The sequence below is a fragment of the Vidua chalybeata genome, chromosome 17, assembly GCF_026979565.1.
Source record: "Vidua chalybeata isolate OUT-0048 chromosome 17, bVidCha1 merged haplotype, whole genome shotgun sequence".
NCBI classification, from domain to species: Eukaryota; Metazoa; Chordata; class Aves; order Passeriformes; family Viduidae; genus Vidua; species Vidua chalybeata.
In genome coordinates this window covers 406093-421404 of record NC_071546.1, presented here as the reverse complement: position 1 = coordinate 421404, position 15312 = coordinate 406093, and the positions used below count along the sequence as shown (strand labels likewise).

The window sequence follows — 15312 nt, the reverse complement described above, 5'->3', positions numbered from 1 at the left end:
CAGCATCCCAAGCCCAGTGCCCTGCATCCTAAACGCCGGGAGCTGGGCTGTGGCCTCCCCGCTGCTCTGCACAGCTCTCCCAGGTCCCCCGGCAACTATCACGACTTCTTAGTGCAAAGAGACTCATTAATGAAGTGGAAAAGGAGGAGGAGGTGCAGGCTGAACGGTCCCTCTTGAGGGACAGTGCAGCAAGGAGGAGGTGGAGGAGAGCGCTTAGTGTTGATCTCAGGATCAGCAGCCACCCGAGAGGGGAAGGACTGCCGGGGCAACGCCGGGCTGGAAGGGCTGAGGGCAGGCAGCCGGGGCTGGAGCCACACAGGGGCGCGCAGGAATTCAGCCCCGTCAGTGCCTCAGTCCCACCGCAGCTCCCTCTCCCCAAGGGCAGGGGCAAAGGGACCTGTGGGCACTCATGGCAACCACTGGAAGTCAGGTGTGCCCATCCCGCAGGGCAGCAGCCCCCGGCAGGGAGCTGCAGCTCCTCACAGCAGCCCTGGGAGGGAGGAGCGAGGGGGGAGGACAGGTTGGGCTGTGTGGGAAGAGCGTTTTCCTCCACATCAGCCGTTCCCAGTTCCCCAGCTGTCTCGGCAAGGCCTGGCTGCTGTGCCTGTGGGAAGCATGGCCAGGGGGCTGCAGGGAGCCACTGCCCCCTGGCCACCGTCCCCGGCTGGGCAGCAGCCCTGGGAGCTGCCCACTCCTCAGGGGGGCAGTGCCACAGGAGGGGAAGGTTTCCACCCCAGCTCACAGCTCCGAGCAGAGCCCAGGAGACATGCACGTGATGGGGCACATGGGCAGAAGCTCCTGCAGCTCTGAGGCCTCGCTCTATTCCTTGGGGCCCCAAACCTGGGGAGCCCCAGTGTGCAGCAGCCTCCTGTCCCCAGGTCACACAGGGGGTTCTGAGCCCTCCTGGGCCTCCACTGCTCCCGTGGGGGCAGCGGGGGGCTGCTGTCCCCTGCTCACAGCCCCAGCTCCGGCTGGGAACAGGACTCCTGAGCCTGCCCAGTGCCAGGAAAGGACTGAGGAGCTCATGAGGAGCTTGGTGCCCCATCCCTGCCCATCCCTTCTGCCTCCTCGTGCAAGGCACACAACTACTGGGAGCATTGTCCCTTCCATGAGCAGCTCCCCCTCAGGGAGCGTCACCGCATGTTCGGCAGGGCAGGACACAGTTCTGTGCTGTGAAGGTCTGGCTGTCCATGTCCCTCCATAAATCCAGGACCCTGCTTGGAAAGCACCACCCAAACCCTGGCCTGCCACGAGATCCGTGTTCCCATCCCAGAGGTTTTCCCCACAGCAGGCAGGGCAGGCAGGGAATGGTTCCAGTGGCTGTGAGGGGACAGCTGAGAACTGCTCCGTTCTGCAGCCATCTGAAACCTGGCACCTCCCAACTCTGTCACTGGGCCTTGAGCTCTACCCAAACTAGCAGCAGTGCCCAGCTGACACTGAAGAAGGGTGGGATATTTAGAAAATGCCAAACCAGCCCTTTCTGATTGTTCAGAAAATCGCCTCAAACTGTTCAGAACAAGAAAACCACTGGACAAAGGACTTTGTCCATCAACTGGGTCAGGCCTAACCTCAGCCCCGAGCCCCAGCTGTCCCAGCAGCTCTGCCCAGGAGGGAGGTGGTCCTGGGGGAAGGCAGCAGGTCTCTGTCCCACCTGGCTGCGGTGCCCATGTCCAGGACTTGCCCAAGCCCACGAAGCCTCAGAGCAGCCATTCCAGCTCCAGCACGGGGAGGAGGAATCGGTCAAGGCAAGCAGCAAGGGAGCGTCACCTTCGCTCTTGCAGTGAGAATGGTGCCATTAAATCCTCTCTGCTGTGACACACGCTGAGCCTGTTCCGTGACTTTGGCAGGGGAATAACATTTTGGTGCCTATAAATACCGGGGCTGCTGTGCTGCTGGAGCAGCGGGACGGCCCTGCCCACCCTGGGAAGGCTCAGCCTGAGGGTGAGGGACAGCAGAGTATGGCAGGGCTGTGCCACCCCGGCCTGTGGTCAGTGGGCACAGAGGGCAAGAGCTGGGCAGGACGCAGGGGCACGGAGCTGAGCCCAGGAGCACGGGGGTAAGGGAATTATGGGAAGCACTGGCACTCTGAGGATGTTCCCAAAGCACACCGTGAGGGTGCCCGTGGCTGCAGCTGAGGACTCTGCTCTGACACACAACCAGCTCACCTCTGCCTCCCCATGGGGAGCCCAGGCACAGAGAGGGCTCTCACACCGCAGCAGGTACCAACAGAGGCTCCTCAGGGCACGAGGGGATGCTCTGAACACCCCAGGGACACTTGCTGCAGGAACTTCCCAGCTCTCTCAGCGGAGGGAAGCTGCTCCCTGTGGACTCCTGGCCATCAGCTGGGCCAGCCCAGGACCAACCTGAGGAATCAGTGACACTTCCAGCACCTGCTCCTCTCTCTACCAAGGCCCTGAGACACTGGGTGAAGAATATCCTTCAGCCCAGCTGAGAGGGAAGCAGTGGGAAGGTAACCCAAGCCTCCCCACCCCCAGGCAGGCTGTTCAGCCCCCCCGGAATGACTGGAGCCCAGTGCTGTCACCTGTCTGGCACCTGCCAGGGAAAATGGTGTGGGTGGTCCCTGTCCTGTGGAGACACACGGAGACAAACAGCTCAGGGTTTGGGATATTAAATACTTGACGTAAGGGGACTCTCATGATGCTCATCACAGGCCTCACCACTCCTGAGCACAAGTGCCACCTCAGAGCTCCTGCAGAGAGATTGGCTCCTCTGAGTCCTCAGCAGCAGCCCTATGGACAGCATGGGAGACACAGGGGACACCAAACCCAAAGGCAGCTCTTGGAGGCCTGAGGAAATGGGGTCCTTCCCTGTGGGAGTCGATTAAGAGATGTACAGAAGGGTCCACATATCGCAGGGACTACAGAAGCCAGGCCCAGGAACATCTAAACCAGCCCACAGCCAGCACAGTGTGGGTTTGGGGCTGTCTGTCCCTTTGTCCCCCATCCCATTCTCCCACAGAGGGCATAAACCCACCAAGACCACAGAATCATGGGATCAGAGACTGGTTTGTGTAGGAAGGGATCTTAAATATCATCTAGTTCCAACCCTCGGCCACGAGATCTCCACAATAGCTCTGGAAGCTGTGCTGTGCCTCGTTGCAGCAGCTTTGCTTTCCTGCCAAGAGTTGCAGCCAGGCCTCATCTGGGCAAAGCTCTCAGGAAAGACAATTTTCCTGACAGCCCATGGTCCAGAGCCACCAGACAAGCACAAGAAAGGCTGACATCCATGGGAGCCTTCCTGAACAGAGCCAGAGCTAGCACAGGAGGGCTCAGCATGGTAGGAACCTTCCCTCTACAATGTCTCTGCAGCAAGAAGAGGCTCAGGATCTTCTCATGCACACCCAAACCAGGGGGTCCCAGACAGAGCCCACAGCAGTGTCCATTGGGAGCTGCATGGTTGGTGTAACCATAGTCTGTGCCCACGGAGAGACCCAAGGGACCTCCCAGAGCAAAGCTGTGGGCAGGTACGAGGTGAGGAACACAAACATCTGCAAACCCTGCCATGGAGAGCAGCACAGGCCAAGCCTGGGCTGCAGGAGCTTGGTGCCAGCCCCTGGAGTGTAGCTTCAGCAAAACTCTGCTGTAGGGACCCAGCTTTCAGCACCTCAAACCTTGAGCCAAGGGCTTCCCTCACAGACCTGATCAGAACCTTCACCTCTGTTTATTCTGCACAGAGCTAAACACACCCCCAAAATGAGAATAACAAAGCAGCCTCAGTGCCCAAAATGACTGCCCCTGACCACCCCAGTGACAGCCTGAGATCTCCTGCAGCCCCTTTGCCTCAGTGAGTGCCACCAGAGGCCCCTTCCAACAGGCTCCTGGTGGGAGCTGGACAGTGCTCAGCCTGCCCCGGGCAGCCAGCACACCCCCTCCCTCCCAGAGGGGCTGTGGGGCTGCAGCTGGGGGCTGCCCAGTCCAGCATGGCTGGGCCAGGCACAGCCAGCTGTGGACCCTGGGCAGGATTCCCCCTGGAAACGGCAAGAAAAACCCCACCGAATTCCGAATCAGCTCCTTGAAGCCCATCCAGGAGCAAACGGGAGCCAGCCCAGCTCCTGGCAGCCCAGCGCTGCTTCACCCGGGGCTGGCAGCCCCGGCCTGAGCCGGGCAGCAAACAGGGGACGCAGGTGGCTGTAGGGGACAGAGCCCTGCCAGGGCCAGTCCTGGCAGGCTGCCCCGCTGCTCTGTTGCCCTGCGCTGCTGCCCTGCGCTGCGGATGGCACGGGGAGGATGCGGGAAGGCAGCTGCCATCTGGATCCAGGGCTCTCCATCTCTGCGGCGTGGCAGCAGTGCTCGGTGCTGATTGTGGGCAGATTAGAGGGGACACAGCGTGCTCATCCCCATCCTGCTGCGCTGCTGCTACCCAGGCTGGAAATAAAGCCTCATTTTTCATGCAAAGATGCACAATGGTTAACAGGGAAAAGCTTGCCTGGGAGGCATGCAGGTAGCAAACCAATTTCCAAACGGGTCTCCAATTACTCCTGATGGTTATTCGATTTACATTTCTTTTCTGGCTCACCAGATGTTGATGCTTCTAGGATGAAATTGGGCCCAGCACGAGGGTGTGGGAAGGTGCAGGAGTCTCCTGCTGTAGAGTGTCACATTTCCCTGGAGCTGCTGTGTTCCTCACCACTCACAGCCATGCTTCCAACCGTACTGTGCGTCACGGACACAGAGAGGAGCGAGGGAGCCGGGCTGCTGCAGACACCGGAGCCACATCTGCCAAGCCCACAGCTGGAAAAGCCTCATTTTCCTGCCAGCACAAACGGCATCCCCGTGTCCCAGAGCAGGAGTGGCAGCTCCTACCAGGTGACAGCCTCCTGCGAGAAGCCCCTGGGCTGGCTCTGTGCTCTGCTTTCTCGGAGAAGCAGTGGAGGTGGATTCATGAGGCTCGAGAGTCCATTTTGCAGGAAATGCTCCAAGCTGCCCAGGTCCTGTGGAATGCCAGCCCCATGCCTCTGCATGGACACGGCTGCTGCTGGCACCGCAGGTGCCAGCCCCACACCAGGCATGGGGTCAGGAAGGTCAGCAAGGCTCTGCTCCTCAAAGGCATGTTGGTGCCAAGCTCCAATGGAAATGATGGCAACAAGGCTTTGAATCCCCTTCCTGCCTGGGCCTCATCCTGGAGCGGAGCTTCCGAGTGCGTCATGGCAAGGGCCCAGAGCAGATTTTGTTATGTCCTCTCCCCTGGAGGGGACTGGCACATGGCGGAGACTGGCACGTGGAGGGGACATTTGTCTGACCCTGCAAAAGTCTGATGATAGCACAATGACCCAACCACAACCCTGGTACTGATCCCAGCCCTTGGTGCAGCTGGAGAGGCAACGGGATGGCACACGGGGACAGGGACAGCAGGCACTGCCCTGCCATGCGCTGCCACTCGCTGCCAGCCAGCTCCATTCCCCACCGGCTCCACTGCCCACAGCCCCACTGGCTCTGGAACACCTTTACATGGAAAAACCCGCTGGGACAAGGGTGAGGGTCGGGCAGAGGGGTGAGGGTCGGGCAGCTCTGCCTGCACACTGCAAACCATCCCGGCCCAGGGGAAGGACAGGGTACATCCCAGGTACAGCTAAAACAGGCCAGGGCCATGCTCAGTGGCAGTGGCCACTCATTACATGGGGACAGGTGCCCAGAGACCACCACGGCTGCAGCCAGGCTGGTCCCAGTGGGAACGGGCAGCCGTGGCATGGGCGTGCTCACACAATTCCCCATGCGTGCCTGCTCCCTCCATCACTCCCGTGCCTTCCTTTGCACACATCTCCAGCCCCACACCCTGCACACCCACAGGGACATCACCAGCGACCGCTGCACATGCATGTGTGTGACACACACCCCCAGAGGGCACACGAACCCCAGAGGGGCACAGGCACCCTCAGAGGGGCAAAAAACCGCACATCCAAGGAGATCACACACATATCCAAGGGGAACACACGCACCCCGAAGGGAGCACACGCAGGCGCGGGCCGCGCACACCCGCACGCCCGGGCTGGGGCCGCTCCCCCACCACGGCTCGCTGCGGAGGGCACGCACCGGGAATCGGGGCCACCCTCAGCCCCGCAGCTCGACCCCGGCCCCGCGCCGTGGGTCCCGCAGCCGGCACGGCTCCGCAGCGGGTCCCCGCACACGCGCCGGGACGGGGGTTCCCGCACACGCACATATTTGTGATATTTGTGATGTGGGAGCAGCGAGGCAGCGGCGGGGCCGGGCTCTGCCGTGGCTCCCGCACCCCTGCGCAGCCGCGGCCCCGCCACGCCGCAGCCCGCAGCAGCAGCCGGCCGCCCGCTGCCCCGCACGGACACGCGTGGGGTGGGCTGAGCCACGCCCCCGGGGTGCGGGATGTCTCTCACACACACACGCTCACACACACACACACGCTCTGAGCCCGGTTGCTCCGCAGCCACTTAACTCCTTGTTGCCCGTTCCCGCACCAGCCAGCCCAGCCCTGCACCAGCTAGCCCCTTCCCGCACCGTCCGGCCGCACACCCCGCTCCGTCCGGCCATCACTCCCGCACCGTCCGGCCGCACAGCCCTCACCGTCCGGCCACACACCCTGTACCGTCCGGCCATCCCTGCCGCAGCAGCCGGCCCCTTCCCGCATCAGCCAGCCCCTTCCCGCACCTCTCAGACTTCACCACGCACCGTCCATCCCTCCATCCCTCCATCCCGCACCGTCCGAACCGTTCCCCGCATCGTCCGTACCCTGGCCCCGCACCGTCCATCCCCGCGCCCCGCACCGCCCTCCCGCCCCGCTCCCGGCCCCCCGCAGCCCCTCCTCACCTGGCCCGGCTGTGCGGGTCCCGCGGCGGGGCAGCGCCCGCTGCTCACAGCGCCCCAGCGGGCTGGGCGGGGGGCCCGGCTCGGCTCGGCCCGGCCCGCCCCGGCCCGGCCCCGGCCCCGGCCCCGGCCGCTGGCCGGCCCCGCTGCCCCCCTGCCCACGGCGCGGTGCGGCCGCCTCGCCCCTATGCGGAGGCTCGAGCGGCACCGAGGCGATGCCCATTCATTCAGCTTGGCCCCCGCAGCCCTCCCCTTCCGCCCCGCGCCCCAGCTGCCTGCATGGAGGGGGCTGGCGATGCTGCAGCGGTACCCAGAGCCCCCGGAGAGCACAGTGCGGAGAGGAGGGAGGGAGAGGAGGAGGAAGGAGAGCAGAAGGAGGGAAGAGGAAAGAGGGAGAGTGAGATGGCTGCCCCCAAAACCAGAGCTGGATCTGGAGAAGACTCTGGGATTTCCACCAGGAAATCAGGGCAGGGAGCGGAGCGGGGCCGGCGCAGCACCCCCCGCCCAGCCCGGCACGGCAGCCCCAGCCCGGCTCCCGGGGATGCCAAGCCGGGGGCTGGGGGCTGCGGGCGGTGGGCATGGCCCCCTGCAGAACCCAGATGTCCCCACTGAGATGGGGCTGACCCAGATGGGGGACACCAACTTCCCCAGACAGGAGCTTTGCTTTAAGGACATAGAAAGCTCGGGGGGCACCTTTTGGTGGTGTTGCCAACCTGGTATTTGGGGGCTGCACGCGTGGCTCCACACCTGCCCTTTTTGCAGAGCTCAGCTTTGCTCAGACGGGGCCCCTTGACCCTGACACACAGTCAGGACCCCCTCAAACGCATCAGGGTCCTGAGCCCTAGGATAAGGTCCTGCACGCCACATCAAAATTTCTCAGCTTTTCCTAATCTGGGTCTTGCCTAACCCCCTGGAAAATAATCCACTGACCATCTGCCACAGTGAAATTCATTTACAGCCTCGTACAAATTAGGCTCAACTGTTCACTTCCTGCTCCTTTTCTGCTCAGGGCTTTTGGTCACTCTGGTGCACGTGTGTCTTTCTTCCAATGGACTGGGATGTCCTTACCATGGACTGGGGGTGACCTTGCCATGGACTGGGATGTCCTTGCCTTGGACTGGGGGTGACCTTGCCAGCACTGGGCTACAGGGCAGTGCCTGCTCCTGACACGCTCTGGGATCTCGGGGTGCTTTGCTCCTGGCAGGATGGCATTCCCATGCTGCCGTGGCATTCCCAAGCCAGGATGTCATTCCCATGCTCAGCCTTGCCATGGGCTGGGATGTCCTTGCCATGGGCTGGAGGTCACCTTGCATGGATTGGGGGTGACCTTGCCAGCACTGGGCTGCAGGGCAGTGCCTGCTCTTGACACGCTCTGGGATCTTGGGGTGCTTTGCTCCTGATGGGATGGCATTCCCATGCCGGGATGGCATTCCCATGCCCAGAGCACAGAGTCCTGTCCTCGGGAGGGTCGAGGAGCCTGTTTGGGGGAAAAATTTCTCTCTCTGGCTGCCCTTAGAGGTGTGTGCAGGGCAGGTAAGGAGCTTTCATGGACCCAGGCAGGACAGAGAGCAGGAGCTCTTGCATTTCCCTCTGCCAGGGATTCCCAGCCTGACCTCAGGCGATCCAGATATTGATCCAGGTGCTGGTGGTTTCAGAGGTGATTACAAATCCATGGATTTTACTGTTTTGGGATGCCTGGCCAGGGCTGCCCCGTGGGAGTGAGGTGATCAGAGACAGGGCTGCTCAGTTCTGTGAAACACCTCTGCAGTCCCTGCACCTGTGTTAAAGCCTGGCCTGAGGGGTGAGCACGGTGTGGGAGCAGCGACCACAGGGATTTTCCCATCCCTTTGCCCTGGTGCTTTTGCAAATGGAGAGCTGGCTTTCTGGGGAAGAGGCTTCATTCTCTAAGGAAAATGGAAATATACAGATTTTTTTTCCTTCCTGTAGCAGATTCAGCAAAAGTGCAGCTGCCTTCCCAGTCCTGAATACAGAATTGACCATTCAGTTCATCCCTGAGGGGAAATGGCCCAGCAGAGAGGAACAACGAGCCCCACAGTGCTCTCTGCACCCTCCAAAGTCTTTCTCAACCCTGGCATTTTCCTCTCCCATATTCCAGGGGTGCCTGGCTCTCTTTGCAGGGCAGTGAAGGTTTTCCTCATATTTCCACCCCCCCCCCGAAAACCTATCAGCTTCAAAATGTATCATTTTTTCCCCTTAAATTGTAATTTTCCAGGTTATTTGTCCATGATGGAGCCTGGGGGTTAGACGCACTGGGGAAACCAGAGCAGGAACTGGGTGAGTGCTGAAGGGCACCCCAGGGGGACAGGGCATTCCAGCCCTGCAAAGGGCACGGAGGATCGGGATGCCAGCACAGGCACCAGGCAGCCCAGAATCCTTTGGCTGTGAGGAGCAATGCCTTTGCCATCATTCTGCCTATTTCTGAACCTCATGGCAGCTCCAAGGGGCTGAAAGGGCATGAAATGAAGGCACGAGTGATGATGTGTGCTGCTGATTTCACCGTGAGCTCCTGAGGAAAGTTACTCTGTGTCCTGAGCAGGCCAGGCAGGTGCAGTGCTGGGGGCATGGAGCAGCCCTGACAGGCTGCAGGAGCCCCTGCTGGGCTTTCACTCAGCAGCCCAGCAAATGCTGTGTGGAGGAAAAAGAGAAGAAGGGAATTTAGGAAGATATTTAGGAATAAGTTATTGTATAATATTTAAGAAGAAATTCCTCCCTGTGGAAGTGGTGAGGCCCTGGCACAGGCTGCCCAGAGCAGCTGTGGCTGCCCCTGAATCCCTGGAAGTGTCCAAGGCCAGGCTGGACAGGGCTTGGAGCAGCCTGAGACAGTGGAAGATGTCCCTGCCCATGGCAAGGGGGTTGTAACAAAGATGTTCTTGGAGGTTCCTTCCAGCCCAAATCATTCTGGAATTCTGGGATTCTATGAATGAAGGGCAGCTGGGGAGGTTTTTCTGTGAAAGAGCCCAAAGCCTCATTTCTCAGCTGTACTGGAGTCAAGAGGGGGCTTGGACACCTGCAGGAAAGCCACAGGCAGCTACAGAGGCTTCTCCAAGTGAAGACAAATGGTTCTCATTCCTGGTGATCCAGGGAGGAGAATCGAGGGTGACACAGTTCGAGGCAGAGGGGAAATGATCTCTCCAGGAGCTGGTGTGGTGAGCCCTGGCTCACTGCCAGGCCGGGGAGCTGAGGGCAGCCCCAGCACAATGGCAATGTCCCTGAGCCCAGGACAGTGCTGTCCTGAGGAACTGACAAACCTGGGAGCAGTGATGGGGACAACAGGAGGGATTCAGGTGTAGCTGAGCTCGAGGTGGAGCAGAGCAGTGTCTGCACGGCAGGGATAGGCAATGGGCAGGAGATTTCATAATTTTATTTTGCGAGGAGCGTGTTGCGGGATTCGCCAGGAGATGGAGGGAGGGCTATAATTGAATCACCCTCCCAGCTTCCCTTCCCCAGCCTGCTCCTGCAGGAGCTCCACTGCACTTTGGCCACAAGCACAGAGCTGGAGCTGTGCCCCCTGCCCCCCTCGGGACTCCCAAAGCCACCCTGGGGCCATCCCATACCTCTCAGCTTGCTGGGCTTGGGCACTAGACCAGATTCAGCATCCTGAGCACCGTATGTCCCTCTGGGCTCCAAGACTGTCCCTCATGAAGACCTGCGGGGCAGAGAGAAAAGGGGATGTGTCCTCACAGGGATCAGAGAGGCTTTGGGCCAGGGTGAGTGACGCTGTGCTAAAACTGGGCTGAGGGGCTGCCCCTGCACTGGGAAATGCCAGCCAGGCTGGCTGGGTTTTTGAGAGAAGGAAGAGACGAGTCTGGCACAGCACGGTGGAGCTGAGAGTCACCATAGTGATAGTGGATGGAGCAGGGGGGTGCTGGGGATCACAAGCCATGGCTGCCAGAGGGGACAGGGGACATGCAGGGCTGCAGGACAGCGGGCTCTGGGCATCCAGCAGGACAGGGAGGTAGGCCAAAGGCAGGCATGGATGACAGAGGCACATCAAAAACAAGGGAAGGGCATCAGAGAGGCTTTCTAAGCCTTTCTAAGCATGGCTGGATGTGTGGAGAGCAGGAGAAAAATCAGAGAGCTTTGAAACCTTTGGGAGAAACATGGGGCCAGGACTCTGCTGAGCAGGTGGGACAGAAGGCAGGGACAGTGTGAGTGTGGAGGTGGAGAAGAGAAGGCCTGGGAGATGGGGCAGCAATCCAAGGGGATTTCTCCAGGCTTAGAGATGTTTGTGCTGCAAACCAGAGTGGCCCTGGCACTGCTTATGGGGACAGCAGAGCAGAGCAGAGGGAGGTGTGATCAGGCTGTCCCCGTGGCAGGGAGCTGAGGCTGTTGCCACGAGAAACAGAGGGATCCAGAAGAGTCCCACCACGGCAGCAGGGCACAGCACAAGAGGGTGAGGGCTGACAACTCAGGGCTGACAACTCTTGCATCCCTTATGAAGGATGCTGTGTGGGAGGGCTGAGAGGAACAGGGTCCTTTAGGGAGGAGGAGATGGAAGCAAATCCCAGAGGAACTGTTTGGAGCTGAGGAGTTGGCTTGGGGCCTTGTGTTACGGTTTGCCCCATGGGCACTGGGAGTGTGTGACCCCCCTGCTCACACCAAGGCCCTTCTATTTCATGTTTTGGCACAGCAGGGCTCAGCTGGTGGTGGCTCTGCAGCCCACAGGACAGGCTGTGGGTGTCACTCTGCTCCGAGGCAGGAACAGTTCCCCTGGCACTGCGTTGCTGCTGTCTCCAGGGGTGACAGAGTGGCTCTAACGTGACAATGGCCAGTTCCGTTATAATGGGCCAGATTTTTAATGCCAGCAGGAGAAATGATGTGTCTGGCTCCATCCAAAAAGCTGGGGAGGGACTGGGGGAAAATGTGTGGAGTGGAAGGTGAGAGAAGGAGGCAGTGACCAGGGATGGACACAGTGCTGAGCACTGCTGGGGCTGCTGGGTCTATGGGACAAAAAAAGAAGGGCTGGCCCAGGAGCTGGGGACAAGGAGGAGGTGAGTGAAGGCAGGTGAGGGCACTGCAAGTGAGCAGGGTCCAGGGCCCAAAGCTCCTAGCACATGGAGGGGCAGGAACAGGGATGTGCACTGAGCACTTGGCTCCCCCAGACTCAGCAAGCTCTGAGCACCTCCAGGGAGATCCTACAACCTTCTGCACTTCAGGGTGCTGCAGGTACCTCTGGAGACCACTGAGGGGTGGAAGGGCAGAAAATCTGACGTGGGATGTAAGAGATGAGGGATGTGTGCCTGGTGGCAGACATCCCCCTCCTCCCCACCAGGCAGAGCACAGCCCTGCTTTGCTTTGCTCTCCTGCCCATAAATCTCTCACAAGTCAAATCCTTCCCATTCTGCTCCTCACTGCAGTCAAACACTGGTGAGTAGCAGCCTGTTAATGCAGCCTGGTGCCCAGAACCTCAATGTGCCTCTGCCCCTGCCTTGCTCCCACGTGGCAGCCCCTCCAAAGCCTGTTCCACAGGAAGGAACCCTCTGCCACAGCAGCCTCTGCTAGGCTTTGTCCCAAAATTCCTCCTGACCAGGTAGTGGCTCATTCTAGGCCATGTGGCTCTGCTGAAGGTTTGAAATTCCCTCTGAGGAAGAGATGGGAGTTTATTCTGTGGGCAGCTCTGGGCAGATCAAGGGGCTCTTGCCCTGTCTGGAGGCCACCAGCCCTACTCAGGACAGACATTTTCCATGCAGACAAAATGCATTATCTCCAATTGAGGAGATCTTGGAATAAAAAAATGTCCTGTGTCCTGTTCTTGGAGCACACACAAAACAAACAAAATAAGGCACAGCAAGGTCTGAATACCCAGCAGGGTAGCCAGTCCAGCTTTCTCATGCGAAATGTTCAGTTCCACCCACGATGAGCCAAGGAGCGATCACAGCAGGGCTGGAAAGTCTCTGGTTAGGGAGGAACAATGAGGAGTAATGGGATAGAACTGCCGGGAAGAGCTCAGGAAGGCTCAGGAGGAAGATTAGGTGCTTAGGGAGCAGAGGAGCATCAGCAGCCACGTCAGGCCCCAGGAGGAAGCAAAGAAGGGATTGCAGCTCTCCTGCTGCATCCAGGATCTCCCCTCAGGGCAGGGCTGCAGGGCTGCAACCCAGAGTCAGGAATGTCCTGGGCTACAAGGGACTCCCCAGAACCAGAGCAGATCCACCAGTCCAGCTCCTGGCCCTGCACAGACACCCCAACAATCCCTGGCAGCGCTGTACAAACCCTCCTGGAGCTCTGGCAGCCTCAGGGCAGTGCTCATTCCCTGGGGAGCCTGGGCAGTGCCCAGTACCCTCTGGGGGAAGAACTTTAAGTGTATTTAAGGACTTCCTTGGGACTGTTTGCCATGAACCACTGCTGAACATGCAGACAGGGCACCAGTCTGCTTCAGTGGTATGTTTGCAGGTTTTTACAGCAGGAAACCATGACCATGATCTGGGCATGAAGACACAGCTGAACACTGTCCAGCTGCCCCTCAAGAGCTGCCGGTCCATGTGGCATCTGCACAGCTCTGAGTGATATTCTGGGAGAAACGAGCCTGTACCAGAAAAGAAGAAGGAAATGAATAAGGCAGCTCCAGTCTTCCCTGCACAGCTCAGGAGCTCACAGTGCTGCCCCACTCGGAGCACAGCCCAGCCGTGGGCTGGGGAGCAGCTTCTCTGAGGAGCTGCAGCCCCTTCCCTGCCAGGGCAGATCAGGGGCACCTGCAGGATGGCCCTGAGTACCAGAACTTTGCAGGGCTTTGCCCCTGAAGCCTGGCTGAAGGTGCTCCCTGTGGTGCCAGCCTGGTCAGAGCACTCTGGGGAGGTGCCAGGGCAGGGCAGTGCCAGGAATGCAGAGAGCCAGTGGCTGATGTGGGGCAAGAATCCCTCCTGGAAGGAGAAGATGAGCAGGAAGGTGGTTGCTGTGTAAGGATGGGGCCAGAGCAGGAGGCAGAAACCTCCCTGTGCTCTGAGTCCTGCCCTGTCCCCGTGGCTCCAGGTGTGGCTGCACAGCCCCCCCACTCCTGTTTGCCCCCTGAACCAGGGGCCAGATCCTCAGCTCTGGGAATCCTGGGCTCCTTCATGGGGGGATCAGACTGCAGGCTTGGAGCATCCCAACTCCTCTGCTGGGGAATTTCACCCCCGCCCAACTGAACACTGAGTTGTGCAGCTCCAGCAGTGCTGGGGGGATGGAGCCCTGGGTCACCACTGTGCCTTGGGTGCTACTCAGCGCCACTGCCGACTGCCAGGGCTGAGTGCCTGTGCAGGAGGGACAGGCTGGCCCTTCCCCAGGCTGGGAACATGGGTCCCTCCATCTCACAGCAGAGATCAGCTGCTGGATGCTTGTTGCTTGGCAGCCACAGGCTTAGAAATGTCAATTTCTAATTAAAACCATGCACCCAAAATATGCACACCCCCCTCAAAGCCTGGGATTTTGTACCCTGTTCTCAGCTGGGGAGGCACAGCAATATCCCCCAGTGTGCCAGCACCTGAGAATGAGCTGGGGTTGTGCCAGGGAGGAGCCAGGGGAGGCACAGAAGGGCCTGAGTAGGAGGGCATCCAGCTAAAAAAAAGCAGATGCCAGCTGATAAGAAGGGAGATAGAAGATGTGACCCAGAAACAGGAGTGAGGAAGGCTCCCCTGGAGCACACAGCAGGGTGCCAGGGTGCCAGGCACAGAAACCAGGGCAGTGGGATGGGAATCTGTGGCACATGGAAGTGCTGGGGCCTGGATGTCGAGATGAGGCCACCGAGGAGCAGGCAGCCCCTGTGCCAGGGCAGTGCCAGCACCCTGGGCCAGCCTGGCCACATTCCGTCCTTGGGGACCCGTATGTCCCCTGGGGCCTGGAGCCTGTGCTGGGCAGTGATACCTGGAAATCCCCAAATCTCAGAATATTTTTGGTTGGAGGGACCTTAAAGCCCATCCAGTGTGACCTCTGCCATGGCAGGGACACCTGCCACTGTCCCAGGCTGCTCCAAGCCCTGTCCAACCTGGCCTTGGTCACTGCCAGGGATCCAGGGGCAGCCACAGCTGCTCTGGGCACCTGTGCCAGGGCCTGCCCACCCTGAGAAGAGAGAATTCCCTCCCAATATCCCATCCACCCCTGCCCAATTGGTGTTCCTGGTGGGAAGTGCTGTTTGCAGTACTGGGACCTGGGTCTCAGGGTGGAGTGACCTGCCCAGGGCACCTGGTCCCTGGTTCTGCTTCGGGCAGGGCCACACAGATCCACCCCTGTGGATCTCCTCCTTCTCCAGGAAGGAGAAGGTAACTCCACGGTAAAGTCTAAGCATGAAAAACGCAACTGAAAAGTGCAATAAAAGAAATTAGTTTTTTAAATCCATGTCATTGGATTGCAAATTTGGGGAGATCAAAAATTCAAATGTTGGCTATGGTATCTGAACCTTTAGCATTTGTATTTCTACGCTCTTGCTCCATGAGAATGACAGGGAGAGGGAGGAAAGGCACTGGGACCCCTGAGTAAAGCCCCCCTGCCAAGCAGGCCACCACTGGGCCCAGCCACCACTGGGCTC

At 59.8% G+C, this 15312-nt stretch overlaps 1 protein-coding gene and 1 long non-coding RNA gene across 8 annotated transcripts in view; both read right to left on the bottom strand.

The window, feature by feature from the left end:
- Positions 1-6872, bottom strand: part of DLGAP4 (DLG associated protein 4) — a 158041-nt gene extending 151169 nt beyond the window's left edge. For 2 of the 7 annotated variants that reach the window (XM_053958331.1, XM_053958332.1), the window contains exon 1: positions 6798-6872. The gene's annotated coding sequence lies outside the window, so the exon portion shown is untranslated. The remainder of the gene's footprint in view (positions 1-6797) is intronic. The other 5 variants (XM_053958333.1, XM_053958334.1, XM_053958335.1 and 2 more) reach the window with 3 other exon arrangements.
- Positions 6873-9290: 2418 nt separating this feature from the next.
- Positions 9291-11492, bottom strand: LOC128796834 (uncharacterized). The gene is made up of 3 exons (XR_008433912.1): positions 11413-11492; positions 10370-10461; positions 9291-9440 (listed from the first exon to the last, which is right to left on the bottom strand). It is a non-coding gene; the product is annotated as an uncharacterized LOC128796834 (long non-coding RNA).
- Positions 11493-15312: the final 3820 nt, after the last annotated feature.